Consider the following 13,468-nt stretch of genomic DNA (forward strand, 5'->3'; position numbering starts at 1 on the left):
GCATGCCATGATAGCACTACGCATGGCTTTCACGTTATTTTTGTACCGGGATTGACGTGCATTTTGCTCTGTTTTTCCGTGAACGTTGTAAAGTTCCCAGGTATGAGATTGTCACCCCTAGCACCATCTGCATAATGTGTCCTTTCTGGCCTCAATGGTAGACCAGAATCCCAGAGAAAAAGAGAGCTGTGTTGTCCAGCCCAGGAGCCACCAGCCACAGGTGCCTGTATCATTTTCCGTGAATAAAACGTGAACCAGGTTCTCAGCCACACTAGCCACACACAACTGGTGGCTTTCATGATGCCGCCGCGGCTGCCAGCTCAATTGGTTGGTGACACTTTACAGAGTCGTGCACAAGAGGACTTGAAAGTTTGTGGATGATGGAGTTCAAAAGAAATCTCTTCTGGCACACACATTTCAAAATCAATGCATGCTTTTTTCGGGATACTTTTTCCAGAACTTTCTGACGATGCCTGGGATGCTGAGAACACACGCCACAGAAGGCTGAGCCCTGGGGGCGACTACAGTGAGATTAACACATCCGCTGAGTTCCAAGCTGCTAATAGCTTTCTGCTTATTCATCATGGGTATTTTGAGGGAAGTTTGAAAAAAGGCTAAGCATACAAGATGTTCTGGTTTTTAACAAAGCTCACGTTGAGCTCTCCCCGTCCACAGCTCTGGTGGGGCCTTCGACTCCAATGCGATCAGAGATTCCCCCTCATGACCGAGATCCCCTTTTTTGTATTCTGGGCGGGGGGGGACTACAGTGGAGACTGAGCTGCTCTCTTGAGTCTGTTGATCACGAGGCTCTCCTGCCTCGCGGTGGTCCTCCCAGACGCGTGTCCCCCCATCGCCGCCAGGTCACACAGGACAGCGCGATGTGGGAGTGCAGCTGGATTTACCGTCTCAGTGGGAAGTGGCCAGCACTCAGGCCACATGGGGGGGGGGGGCCAGGGCAGTAAGAACGAAAGGAGGGGCTGATTCATCAGCCTTGGTTTGGGGGAAGGGGTGGCAGTGGAAGCTTAAATAGCGGCTCTCATGGCACTCAGCGAAAACTCGGTCAAACGCTCCGCTTGGCAATGAGGACAGAAAAGGAGGGGACAGCAGTGGGAAGAGAATGCCCCCTGCTGCGACTCTGCTTCTCCCCCTGTGCCCTTGGAAAGCCTTGGTGAGCCTGGGACAGGAGGACTGCAGGTGCCTGGCTTGGGGGAGAAGTTGCTGTGCTCTCGGCCCCGGGCTGTGTCTGCACCAGGTGAGAGCATGCTGGTGACACAGCTCACCCGCAGCCAGCCAGGGAGGCGCTCAGGGAAAAGGAGCAGTCAGTGCACCATTGCAGAAAGAGTCTCATCCTGCGGGCCCCAGGGTCCAGGAGAGGGAGGGAAGTTTAGGTAACATCAAGGCTTGGGCGAGCTGCTCCCTCGCTCCCCCGTTCCCTCTCCCGGGGTGCAGAGAGAAGTCACGAGGCTGGCGAGGAGGGGAGACGTGAGGAAGTGATTCTGGCTCCCGAAGGAGACCTGATGACAACGGGATTCCTTTTGTTGCTGTCCGGTGTAGGTCCATTTCCTGGAGGGAGTGCCCAGGCTTTGGCTCTCTCTGGGCTGTAACTGTACAGCGAGCGTGCAGAGCTGCGTGATTGTTACTGGCTGCAAGATCCTTTTTATACAGGGCGTTTCTCTCGAGTGCCTCAGGGCGGGGCGTTATGAGCCTCCTTCTGGGTGCTGGGCCAGGTGCTAAGTCCTAGAGATCAGAGGTGGAGTAGAAGCTGCAGTCCACACCCTCCCGAATCTGTAACAGAGAAGACTCAAGAGACTGGGGTTGGGGGCAGGGTGGGCACCCTCACACTGGGCGCTCAGGAATGGACCCATGAAAGAGGTGACATTTAAGACCTGAGGAACCGGAAGTTCCCTTTCGTGGCGACCAGTGGGACTCCCAGGGCTGGGTTCCCTCTTGCTCATTCCCAGATGGTGAGGGTCCAGCGCAGTCACTGGCAGAGAAAACAACTCTGCTCCAACCTGCTCCCTGTCGGGTTCTGCACATGGCAAACTGGATCTGTAATGTGTTCTCCTCGTCCCGCGGTCTTCAGTACACATCGGGAAAGTCGCATTTCCAAAGCGCGGTGGGATCCTCGGAAGAGGAGGGTGCTGTCCTACTGTGCCTTGACGAAGGCCGTACCCTGACGTGTTGAAGCCAAAGTCGGGGAGGCTTGGAAGTCAAGTTCAGACTGGTGCAGGTCCGAGGAGTCCAAGGTACAAATTCCCAAGGAGTAACTTCCGCAAGAGTCTTCTTTCGGGCCGGCGCCGCAGCTCACTAGGCTAATCCTCCGCCTAGCGGCGCCGGCACACCGGGTTCTAGTCCCGGTCGGGGCGCCGGATTCTGTCCCGGTTGCCCCTCTTCCAGGCCAGCCCTCTGCTGTGGCCCGGGAGTGCAGTGGAGGATGGCCCAGGTGCTTGGGCCCTGCACCCCATGGGAGACCAGGAGAAGCACCTGGCTCCTGGCTCCTGCCATCGGATCAGCGCGGTGCGCCGGCCGCAGCGCGCCAGCCGCGGCGGCCATTGGAGGGTGAACCAACGGCAAAGGAAGACCTTTCTCTCTGTCTCTCTCTCTCACTGTCCACTCTGCCTGTCAAAAAAAAAAAAAAAAAAAAAAGTCTTCTTTCCCGGGGCCGGCGCCGTGGCTCACCTGGTTAATCCTCCGCCTGCAGTGCCGGCATCCCATATGGGCGCCGGGTTCTAGTCCAGGCTGCTCCTCTTCCAGTCCAGCTCTCTGCTGTGGCCTGATGGGGGGCAGTGGAGGATGGCCCAAGTGCTTGGGTCCCTGCACCCGCATGGGAGACCAGGAAAAAGCTCCTGGCTCCTGGCTTCGGATGGGCGCAGCACCGGCCGTAGCGGCCATGGGGAGTGAACCAACGGAAGGAAGACCTTTCTGTCTCTCTCTCTCACTGTCTGTAACCCTACCTGTCAAATTAAAAAAAAAAAAAGTCGTCTTTCCCCATGAATCCATGAGGATGGGGTGCGGGTGGCTCTCGACCATGGTGGTAGCCTGGCTGTACATTCTAGGAGCTTATTAGGCACCTGCTGAGTGCATCAATGAAAAGAACGAACCTGGCACACGGCTTAGCCATCTAGAGGAGCGCTCTCCAATGGAGCTTGGGGGGCTGGGGGGCATTCTGGACCTGCACCATCCCATGTGCAGCCACAGCTGGCAAGCTGTGATTCGTGGCTGAGACTCTGAGCTTTTGAACACTGCGTGGTATGCTGCTGCAGTTGGCTTAAACGTAAACATCAGTGGCCAGAATGGCCCCCTGCGCGGCCCCCGCGCGTCCGTGGCCTGCACGGATCCAGACTGGCCTGCCTCTCAATAGGTAGTGTTGCTGCCAGCAAGAGCCTCCGCGGTTCACTTGGTGACCTGAGCCAGGGGCAGCTGGCCTGGGGCAGAGCTGCTGTCTCCTGGGTGGGGGTGATGCAGGTGAGCTGAGTTCCTGCTTCCCCAGTGGGATTAAACGCGGAGCAGGTGTTAACTACATCCCCCCCCCCTCCCCGCCGCACCCCGTGTCCTAGAATACCCGCCAGATTCTTTAGCCTTCTCATGTTTTGTGGTCAGGAATAAACACCTAAAAGAACAAGAATGAGGAGAAAGGAGTCATTTAACCATAGAAGATTTGGATGCCGGTGAGGAGATAGTTGTTGGAGAAAGAATAAGAGGGGTGGGAGGTAGGAGGAGGGACAGGGGACAGGGTCCCCACCATGTGGCAGCAGGGATGGAAGGGGTAGGAGAGCCACAGCCAGCAACCCACTGGAGCTGGCCGGAGGGGAGGAGCAGCAGCCACAGAAGGCTCTGGAAGGACTTGGGTGCCTTTACTAGAGAGGGGATGTGAGAGGAAATGTCGGTTTAGCACATTGATGTGTAAACCCTGCGTGCCGTCCGGCTGAGGTGCTAGAACGAGGGAGCATAGCAAGCCCTTAGATGTCCTCCACTGGGGCTCAGTGGGGAGGTCAAAGGTTCACTCCCGGGGCTGGTGAGCTGTTGCACAGTGCGTGTTATTGTAAGGGAGATAAACGTCCCCCTCAACCCCTGAGGCTCTGTGCACACCCAACGCGCTGGACTCCGGAGGCCGGGGCAGCATCTGCAGTTAGGGTTGCCCCTCTGCTGACAGCGAGCATCACCCCTTCTGCCCCCACGCATCTCCCGCCGGAAGCTCCCATTGGAGTTCTTCATCTAGCACAGTGTTGTCAAATCCCTGCTGTTGCCGTCGCCAGTCTAAGAGGTAGGGGTGTAGCAGTGGACAAGACAGGACGTTAAATAGTGGTGAGTGCTCTGTAGAGCGTTGGACCAGGGGGAGAGAGAGGGGGGGGGGTTGGAGAGACTGGAGTTGGGGGCAGGGTGGGCGCCCTCACACTGGGCGCTCAGGAATGGACCCATGAAAGAGGTGACATTTAAGACCTGAGGAACTGGAAGTTCCCTTTCGTGTGACGACCGGGGCAGCCATTCTCAGCACGGGGAAGAGGTTGGCCCCTCCAGGAGGAGACCTGGCTGGGTACAGACAGGTGAGGAGGCGGCCAAAGAAGTAGGAGGGGCCTGACCATGTAAGGGTTTGCGGCCCGTAAGTGACATTGATCTGTTATCAGGTGTGTGGAAAGCCACTGAAGGTTTTGCTTGTTTTTCGGTTTTCATGTAGTTGAGAGCAGAGAGGAAAGAAGGGGGGATGGGGAGTGCTCCCATCTGCTGAGTCACTTCCCAAATGCCCACGCTGACTGGGGGGGCTGCTGGGGGCCAGGAACTCCATCCAGGTCTCCCTCCTGGGAGGCAGGGACCCACGTGTTTGAGACGACACCTGCTGCCTCCCAGGGTGTGCATTAGCAGGAAGCTGGAATCATGGGCACTCTAAGATGGGATTGGCAGTGTCCCAAGTCTCAACCTCTACCCCGAATGCCCACACCCACCTCACACACTTCTGTAGGCAGCGACAGGATCCAATTTCCATTTTAACAGCTTCCTGGCTGCCTTGTGGAACAGTTAGCAGAAAACAGCAAAACCTCAAGGTTTGGGTTTCTCTGCAGGCGCCAGAACCAAGCATCTGGATGAGAACTTCCCCTTAGCTGTGCTGCCCGGAGGCAAGGCTGCTGCAGGAGCCGCCCTCGGCTCTGCGCCTCCATCTCTTCTAGGAACGGCCTCCTGGCGGGAGGCCTCAGGGTTGGCTCAGGGCCCTTATGGCCCTCCCTCCCCTCTACCACCCTCAAGGGCAGGAGGGCGCTCGCACTGACCACCCAGGGGGTGTCTGCACTGATGGACCGGAGTGACACCGTGAAAAGTGCTGACGGCTTGGGTTTTTAAAATAGACTTTTATTTATTTTTTTTAGAGCTGTTTCATGTTTTACAGCACAATTGTAGGGAAAGTACAGAGAGTTCTCACACGGCTTTCCCCAGTAGCTGACACGTCCATAGCACCCAAAGCCCTCGTGTTCACTCTTGCTGTTCAGTAGCCTGTGGGTTATAACCTCATCAGTGGGCGGTCGTATCTCCATGTTGTTTCCACCACACGTACCCACCATCACAGGATCACGCAGGGTGGTTTCACTGCCCTAAAAATCGCCCGTGCACTACCCACTCACCGGCCCCTTCCCCTTAACCCTTAGCATCCCTTCACCCTTTGATCAGCTCCCCGGTTTTCTCTCTTCCAGAACGCTCTAAGGCTGGAAAACTTCCCATGGTTGCAGTCACACAGCAGGTGGCCTTCTCAGATTGCCTTCTTACTAACACGTGTTTAAAACCTCTCGCTGACTTTTCGTGGCTTGAGAGCTCATTGCATTTTTTGCACTGAATAATATTCTGTCTGGGTGGGCCACGGTTTGCTTATCCATTCACCTGCTGCAGGACACCCTGGTTGCTTCCAAGTAGGAACAACTAGGAGTGAAACTGCTATCAGGGATGGACATCTGTTTCCAACTCATTTGGGTAAATACCAGGAAGGATCGCTGGATCCCAGGGTAAGAGGAGGTTCCGTTGTGTAAGAAGCTTTCCAAACTGTCTCCAGGAGTGGCTGAACCATTTTATATTCTCACTAGCAACGAGCAGGAGTTCCTGTTGCTCCGCGCCCACCGGCATTTGGGCCCCTGTGTCTGCATTTGGGCTGCTCTCATCGGTGGGCAGTAGCGTCTCCATGTTGTCGTCATGTGCACTTGCCTGATGATCTCTGATGTCCAGCATCTTTTCATACGGTCATTTGCCACCTGGACATCCTCTTCAGGGAGGTGTCTGTTCAGGCCTTCTGACCGTTTTTTCCTTTGTTTTAAGTTGGGTGGTTGCTTTTCTTATTGTTGAGTGTTAGGACTTCTTGGTATCGTATGGGTGACAGTCCTTCCCCAGGCGTGTCCCCCGCAAATATGTCCTCCCAGTCTCTGGCTTGTCTTCTCCTTCTCTTGGGTGTCATTCTCAGAGCAAAGTTTTTAATTTTAATGAAGTCCAGCCTTCTTTCCTGGAGCACGCCTTTGGTGTTGTCTCTAAAAAGTCACTGCCAAGTCCAAGTTCATCTAGATTGTTTCTCCCACATTATCTTTGAGGAGTTTTTAGAGCTTTCCATTTTGCATTTCAAACCGTGGGCTCCTTTAAGTCTTTGTGAAGGGAATGAGTTCTCTTTCTTGGATGCCCAGGAGCTCCTGCACATGGATGCCCAGTGGATGCTGTTGCTAATGTTTTAAAAAAGATTGTTGGAGGGGCCGGCGCGGTGGCGCAGTGGGTTAACGCCCTGGCCTAAAGCGCCAGCATCCCATATGGGCACCAGTTCAAGACCTGGCTGCTCTGCTTCCTGTCCAGCTCTCTGCCATGGCCCGGGAAAGCAGCAAAAGATGGCCCAAGTCCTTGGGCCCCGGCACCCATGTGGGAGACCTGGAGGAAGCCCCTGACTCCTGGCTTTGGATCAGCCCAGCTCCGGCCATTGCAGCCATCTGGGGAATGAACCATCGGAAGAAAGATCTCCCTCCCTCCCTCCCTCCCTCCCTCCCTCCCTCCCTCCCTCTCCCCCTCCCCCTCCCCCTCTCCCTCTCCCTCTCCCTCTCTCCCTTTCCCTCCCTCTCCCTCTCCCTCTCCCTCTCCTCTCTCTGTGTAACTCTGACTTTCAAATAAATAAATAAATCTTAAAAAAAAAAAAAAGATTGTTGGAGATGACCTTTTCTCTCTCTTGTTGCCTGTGTCAGAGACCAGGTAACTGTCGTGGTGAGCATCCCTGTCTCGGCTCTCTGTTCCATTCTGTTGATCTCAGTGTCCACTCTTTGGCCAAAACTCTGCTTAACCATCTTGGCTACTGGCAGGCTTTATTTATTTACTGATTTTTAAATTTGGGACTTCTTGTGACCCTGAAACAAATCACGCTATTAACCATGTCAGTCTGTCTTTTTTCTGGAATGAATCTAAATACAAAACAGACCCCCAGGCTTGCTCAGGGTGCTGCCGCTGCCCCTGCAGCGCGTGACACTTGCTAAGTTTTCAAAAGCTGAATGACTGGTATTTTGAAAAAGTCAGAAAATTCCCAGAGCATCAAAATAGCTGTGTGAAAATGTCCTCAGTTCAAACTGGCCACATTAAAACAACCACATAAGAAGGTCAGATCTGTGAGACCAAGGCCCAGAGTAGCATTGTTGTGATGCAGCAGCTGCCGCAGGCCCTCGGCTGGTGCTTCCTCCTCTGTCACACGTCTGCTCAGGTCCACGGGCACTGAGGGAGCTTCCACCAGGGCACTTCGAAAAGCTCATGGTAAAAAAAAAAAAAAAAAAAAAAAAAAAATTGGAAGCTATTTTGAGGGGCCAGCGCTGTGGCACAGCGGGTTAAAGCCACAGCCTGCAGCGCCAGCATCCTATATGGGCACCAGTTCAAGTCCTGGCTGCACCTCTTCTGATCCAGCTCTCTGCTGTGGCCTGGGAAACCAATAGAAGATGGCCCAAGTCCTTGGGTCCCTGCACCTGGCTCCTGGCTTCAGATCGGCACAGCTCTGGCCATTGCAGCCATCTGGGGAGTGAACCAGTGGATGGAAGTCCTCTCTCTCTCTCTCTTTCTGCCTCTCCTTCTTTTTTTTTTTTTTTTGGACAGGCAGAGTGGACAGTGAGAGAGAGAGAGACAGAGAGAAAGGTCTTCCTTTTGCCGTTGGTTCACCCTCCAATGGCCGCCGCGGCTGGCGCGCTGCGGCCGGCGCACCACGCTGATCCGATGGCAGGAGCCAGGAGCCAGGTGCTTTTCCTGGTCTCCCATGGGGTGCAGGGCCCAAGCACCTGGGCCATCCTCCACTGCACTCCCTGGCCACAGCAGAGAGCTGGCCTGGAAGAGGGGCAACCGGGACAGAAGCCGGCGCCCCGACCGGGACTAGAACCCGGTGTGCCGGCGCCGCTAGGCGGAGGATTAGCCTAGTGAGCCGCGGCGCCGGCCTTCTGCCTCTCCTTCTTTCTGTGTAACTCTGACTTTCAAATAAGTAGATCTTAAAAAAAAAAAAGATATTTTGATGCAAAAAACTTTTGAGATCCATGCATATTTTTCCCTTCTAAAAAGATGTATTTATGTATTTGAAAGTCGGTGTTACGGGGGTGGGGGATTCCATCTGCTGGATCACTCCCCAAAGAGCCACAATAGCTGGGGCTGGACCAGGCTGAAGTCAGGAGCCAAGAACTCCATCCGGGTCTCCCATATGGGTGATGCTGGCATCACAGAAGGCAGTTTTAGCCCCTGTGCCACAACACTGGCCTCCACCTAGCTTTCTCATAATGTGCATTTTTCATGATATCTTTGAAAACCCCTTGTACTTGCTGGGAAGGAGGAGGGGTGGAAAGAAATGAAACCTCCATCAGTTTGATCTTTTGCACTGTGCAGTGACCCTTGTTAATGTTTTGTATCTTTCAAAATTGCTGAAGAAGTCAATTTTAAATGCTCTCACCACAAACAAATAAGGAGATGAGGTGACGGATATGTTCGTTAGCTTGAATTAATCTTTCTGTAGTATGTGTGTTTGTATGTGTATATAACGCATCACACTGTACCCCATAAATAAATAATTATTTGCCAAGGATATTTTCTGCTTTAAAAATAAAGACTCCTCGGGGTAGACTTTGGTGCTGTGATTAAGTTGCTACTTGAGACCCTGGCATGCCTTACCGGAGTACCTGGTTTGAGTTTCAGCTCCTCAATTTCCAATCAGCATCGTGCAGCAGGTGATGGCTCAAAAACGTGGATCCCTGTCACCCACATGGGAGACCTGGATGGAGTTTCTGGCTGCTGGCTTTTCGCCTGACCCAGCCCTGGCTGTTGTGAGCATTTTGGAGAGTGAACGAGTGGATGGAGAATTGTGTGTGTATGCGTTTGTTTGTGTGTATTTTTTTTTCAAAACATTTATTTATTTGCTTGAAAGGCACAATTAGAGAGAGGCAGAGGCAGAGAGAGAGGACTTCCATCTGATGGTTCACTCCCCAGATGGCCACAATGGCAGAGCTGTGCCAATCCGAAGCCAGGAGCCAGGAGCTTCTTCTTGGTCTCACACGCAAATGCAGGAGCCCAAGGACGTGGGCCATCTTCTACTGATTTCCCAGGCCATAGCAGAGAGCTGGATCGGAAGTGGAGCAGCCGGGACTCCAACCAGCCCCATATGGAATGCTGGCACTGCAGGAGGCAGCTTTATCTACTACGCCACAGCACCAGCCACACCCCCCCCCATGAAAATAAATAAAAAATAAAGACACCCTCCCATCCTAGGTTTCAGCTGGCTCAGGAGTCCATCTTAGAAATAACAGCCCAGAGCTTTCGATGTTAACCGCATGTGGGGCAATGGCCTCAACGCCAACAGCATCCAGGAGCCTCTCCAAACCGAGCCGTGCAGCCCAGGATGCAGTGGGAATCCAGCGAAAGGAGATTCTTTGGGAAGAAAGCCAAGCGCGGGTCAAAGGCTCTGAGAAGGACTGCAGGAAAGAAGGCGCCCGGACCCTTTGGAACCTGGAGCTGCTTTTCCAGGAGTGCTGTGGACTTGATTCAACACAGCTCAGGCTGCAGGACCACAACTCCCGTTTCCCTTTCTCTGCCATGCGGTGATGATGCCTCTTCCCTCCTGCACTTGAGACCGAGAGAGAGCGAGCGAGCGAGAGGCATGGCTTCATGTGGCCTGGTGTCCTGGGGCTTTGAAGAGAGCCTGGGGAAGATGGGGGGATGGCTCCCCTTCTACCCCTCAGGCCTGCGCCCACCCCACATGACCCATGCCTCCTCTCCACTAGCCTCAGGGCTTTAGCCCACTTCTCTTTCTATTTTAAGGTTCCTTCCCTCTGCGCAATTTCTTGAACCTCTCCCCACTCCCCGCCCCTAGGAAAGGCCAAGGGCCGACGCTGCTAGGATCACAGGCTTTGCTGTTAACTTGGGCCCTGGGCCAGAGCCTTCCACATCAGGGCATGGGGCAACAGCAGCCCCCTGCAAAGTGTTGCTGGGAGAGGAAAGAGCCAGGCCAGTGCCTGGCACCTGGCAGCTGCCCGGAGAGGCGCGCTTCCTACAGAAGTGGGTCAGCGGGAGGTGACGCTGCCGTCTGTGGTGCACCCAACTCTGCCCTCATCTCCAGGCGGCCTGGTCTCAGGACCTGTTTCCCCTTTTGTAAAACAGAGACACTATGGCTAAGCTCTGGGGCTGCCGTCTGAGAGAGTGGTACTCACAAGGGGCTGACGCACCAATACTGGTCCTGGAGAAACACAGAATGCGACAAATGCCCAATGCACAGACATCCCTGAAATTCAACCAAACGTTTTGGGAAAACCCAGTGTATGAGAACCAGCTGTTGAAGGTGGGAGGAGTGGAGAGACTGCAGATAGAGGCCGGCTGCCAGCTGACTTACAAGGTCACTTCCTTGGGGATGCGCAGACAGAAGCATGGTCTCCAGTGCCCATGAGACAGGTGGAGAGCGTTTTTAGACAAATGTGGCCCAGGGCTCATCTGAATGCACCTGGACTCCCTTGAGAAACCTTGACGTTCCAAGGGGACACTCTGGGCGTCAACGAGAGCAGCAGGGGAGGGGGCGGGGCATCTCATGACAGGACTTCCGGTCACCTCCGGATCACCCGCAGCCAAGATGGCAGCTACGCCCAAGATGGCCGCCACGCCCAAGATGGCCGCCGTGCCACCCGGCTGAGCCCCTGCCCGAGTTAACGGCCCATGTTGCTGATTAGCCCCGGGTTTCCCTTAGCAGCACTTCTAGAGGTCCCGGCACTTCCGAGGGCTTTCTCTCCTGCGCCCCTGGGCATGGGGAACCCCTAGCTTCCCCACAACTGTTGCCCCAACCCCTTCTCCAGGGAAAGAGAGAGTGCCCGTGTTGAAGACCTGGTTACTGCCAGGAGCTTGCCAGATCTGCTTGGCTGTGATTCCCGTGCCAACTCTGTGAAGTGCTGAGTCTTGGTGCTGGTGGCTGGATTTCCTAAACTCACTCAGCTAAGGTTCAAAATCTCTTATAATGAATGCCAAACGCCGTAATCCTGCCCCCTTTTTTTTCTGCCTGTAATCCTCATCTTTGGAGGAAACATTTGTTCCACAAATTTGATGCTGCACATTAGAGGATTCTGCACCCAAACAACCAAAAAGTAGACAACTAAAAAACCACTCGATGGGGTTGGTGCTGTGGCATAGCAGATAAAGCTGCCACCTGCAGTGCTGGCATCCCATATGGGTGCCAGTTTGAGTCCCAGCTGCTCCACTTCCGATCCAGCTCTCTGCTGTGGCCTGGGAAAGCAGTGGAAGATGGCCCAAGTGCTTGGGCCCCTGCACCCACGTGGGAGATCCGGAAGAAGCTCCTGACTCCTGGCTTCGGATTGGCAGAGCTCCGGCCTTTGCAGCCATCTGGGGAATGAACCAGCGGATGGAAGACCTCTCTCTCTCTCTCTCTCTCTCTGCCTCTCCTTCTCTCTCTGTGTAACTCTTTCAAATAAATAAATAAATCTTTTTAAAAAAGCTGCTGGCTCTGGTTTAAACCACGAAGTAGACTATTTCTCAGTAAGTACCATATTTCACAGTGTGCACAATAGTTTCCACATGTTTACTCTTTGCAGTAACCCCAAGTGACAGGTATTGTTTTTTATATTCATGTTTTATGAATAAAATTAAGGCTCAGAGAGGCAGAGGGATGCACCCAAGGTCACACAGCATGTGAAGGCAGAATTGGAACCCAGGCCTAATTTGAAATTGTCCTCTTCCTTGACTTCAATTGTTAGTTTTTTCTCCAAAATACACAACAACATGTGAAGCATTTGCAAATGACATGTTCATTCATTCATTCATTTGCTCAAAACTGATTTAGCAGGCACTATAACCAGATTCCTGCTAACATGCGCCCTAGGAGGCTCGAGTACTTGGGCCCCTACCACCCATGTGGGAGACCCAAACTGGGTTCTGGACTGCTGGCTTCAGCCTGGCCCAGCCCTGCTATTAGGGGCATCTGGGGAATAGACCAACATCCAGAAGATCTCTCTGTCTCGCTCACTCGCTCGCTTGCTCTCTGTGTCTTACAAATACATTTTTTAAAAAATACTTTTTTACTTGAAGAATAAATTGCGGTAGAAGGAGGGCAGTTCTTTCAGATAGGAGTCTCGGGCACATGGAACAACCAGGCAGCAGCGGGGCAGGCCTGGGTGACGGGGATGCTCACCAGCCTTGCAATGTGATCTTACCTCGTTGACTGTGAACTCCATGTACCACCTTCCCAGGATGCACGTGCATCTCACTGGGGACCCGAAGGAGGAAACCCCACAGTGACCCCATGAAATTTAAATTCCAAGTGGAGGAATGAAAAAAATCCCAGAAGCTTTGGCACCTGCCAGAACCCCACCCTGTTTGTCTATCCAATGAAGGCACCACCCCCTGCCTCATTCAAAAGGTTGGGTGCAGGTGGGAGGTCTCTTTGTGCCAGGCTTGGAGGTAGGACTCGCCCCACCCACCCGCCATGGGCCCACACCCTCATGTGAATGTGTGTTCACTCTCTCACTTTTAAGTCAATCCTGTCCTCACATGTGCGCATCACTGTGTCTTTGCGGAGCAGGAACTAGGAATAAAGTTAAGGTACACAAGCTCGAATGGTAAGAAGCGTTATGAGCAAGACCTGCTAAGAAGAAAAGAAAGACAGTTAGGAGCTGCAGGAAGACAAAGGCTGTGTAGGAAGTGGACTCGAGCAACAGTTCACTGCTTGACTCTGCAGGGAACAATTTTATAATCACTATAATAGTTTATCAACGATGTGGGGTCGGCACTATGACGTAGCGGGTAAAAGCCGCCGTCTGCAGTGCCAGCATCCCATATGGGCAGAGGTTCAAGTCCCAGCTGCACCACTTCCCATCCAGCTCCTTGCTGATGACCTGGGAAAGTAGTGGAGGATGGCCCATGTGCTTGGGTCCCTGTACCATGTGGGAGACCTGGAAGAAGCTCCTGGCTTCAGATTGGCCCAGCTCTGGCACTGCAGCTGTCTGGGGAGTGAACC

At 53.7% G+C, this 13,468-nt stretch overlaps 1 long non-coding RNA gene across 1 annotated transcript in view; it reads left to right on the forward strand.

The window, feature by feature from the left end:
* Nucleotides 1–13,468, forward strand: part of LOC138843207 (uncharacterized) — an 80,047-nt gene that overhangs the window by 23,168 nt on the left and 43,411 nt on the right. The gene's annotated exons all lie outside the window — the stretch shown is intronic.

This window comes from Oryctolagus cuniculus, chromosome 10 (genome assembly GCF_051225735.1).
Source record: "Oryctolagus cuniculus isolate XC-2025 breed Fujian yellow rabbit chromosome 10, ASM5122573v1, whole genome shotgun sequence".
Lineage (NCBI taxonomy): Eukaryota > Metazoa > Chordata > Mammalia > Lagomorpha > Leporidae > Oryctolagus > Oryctolagus cuniculus.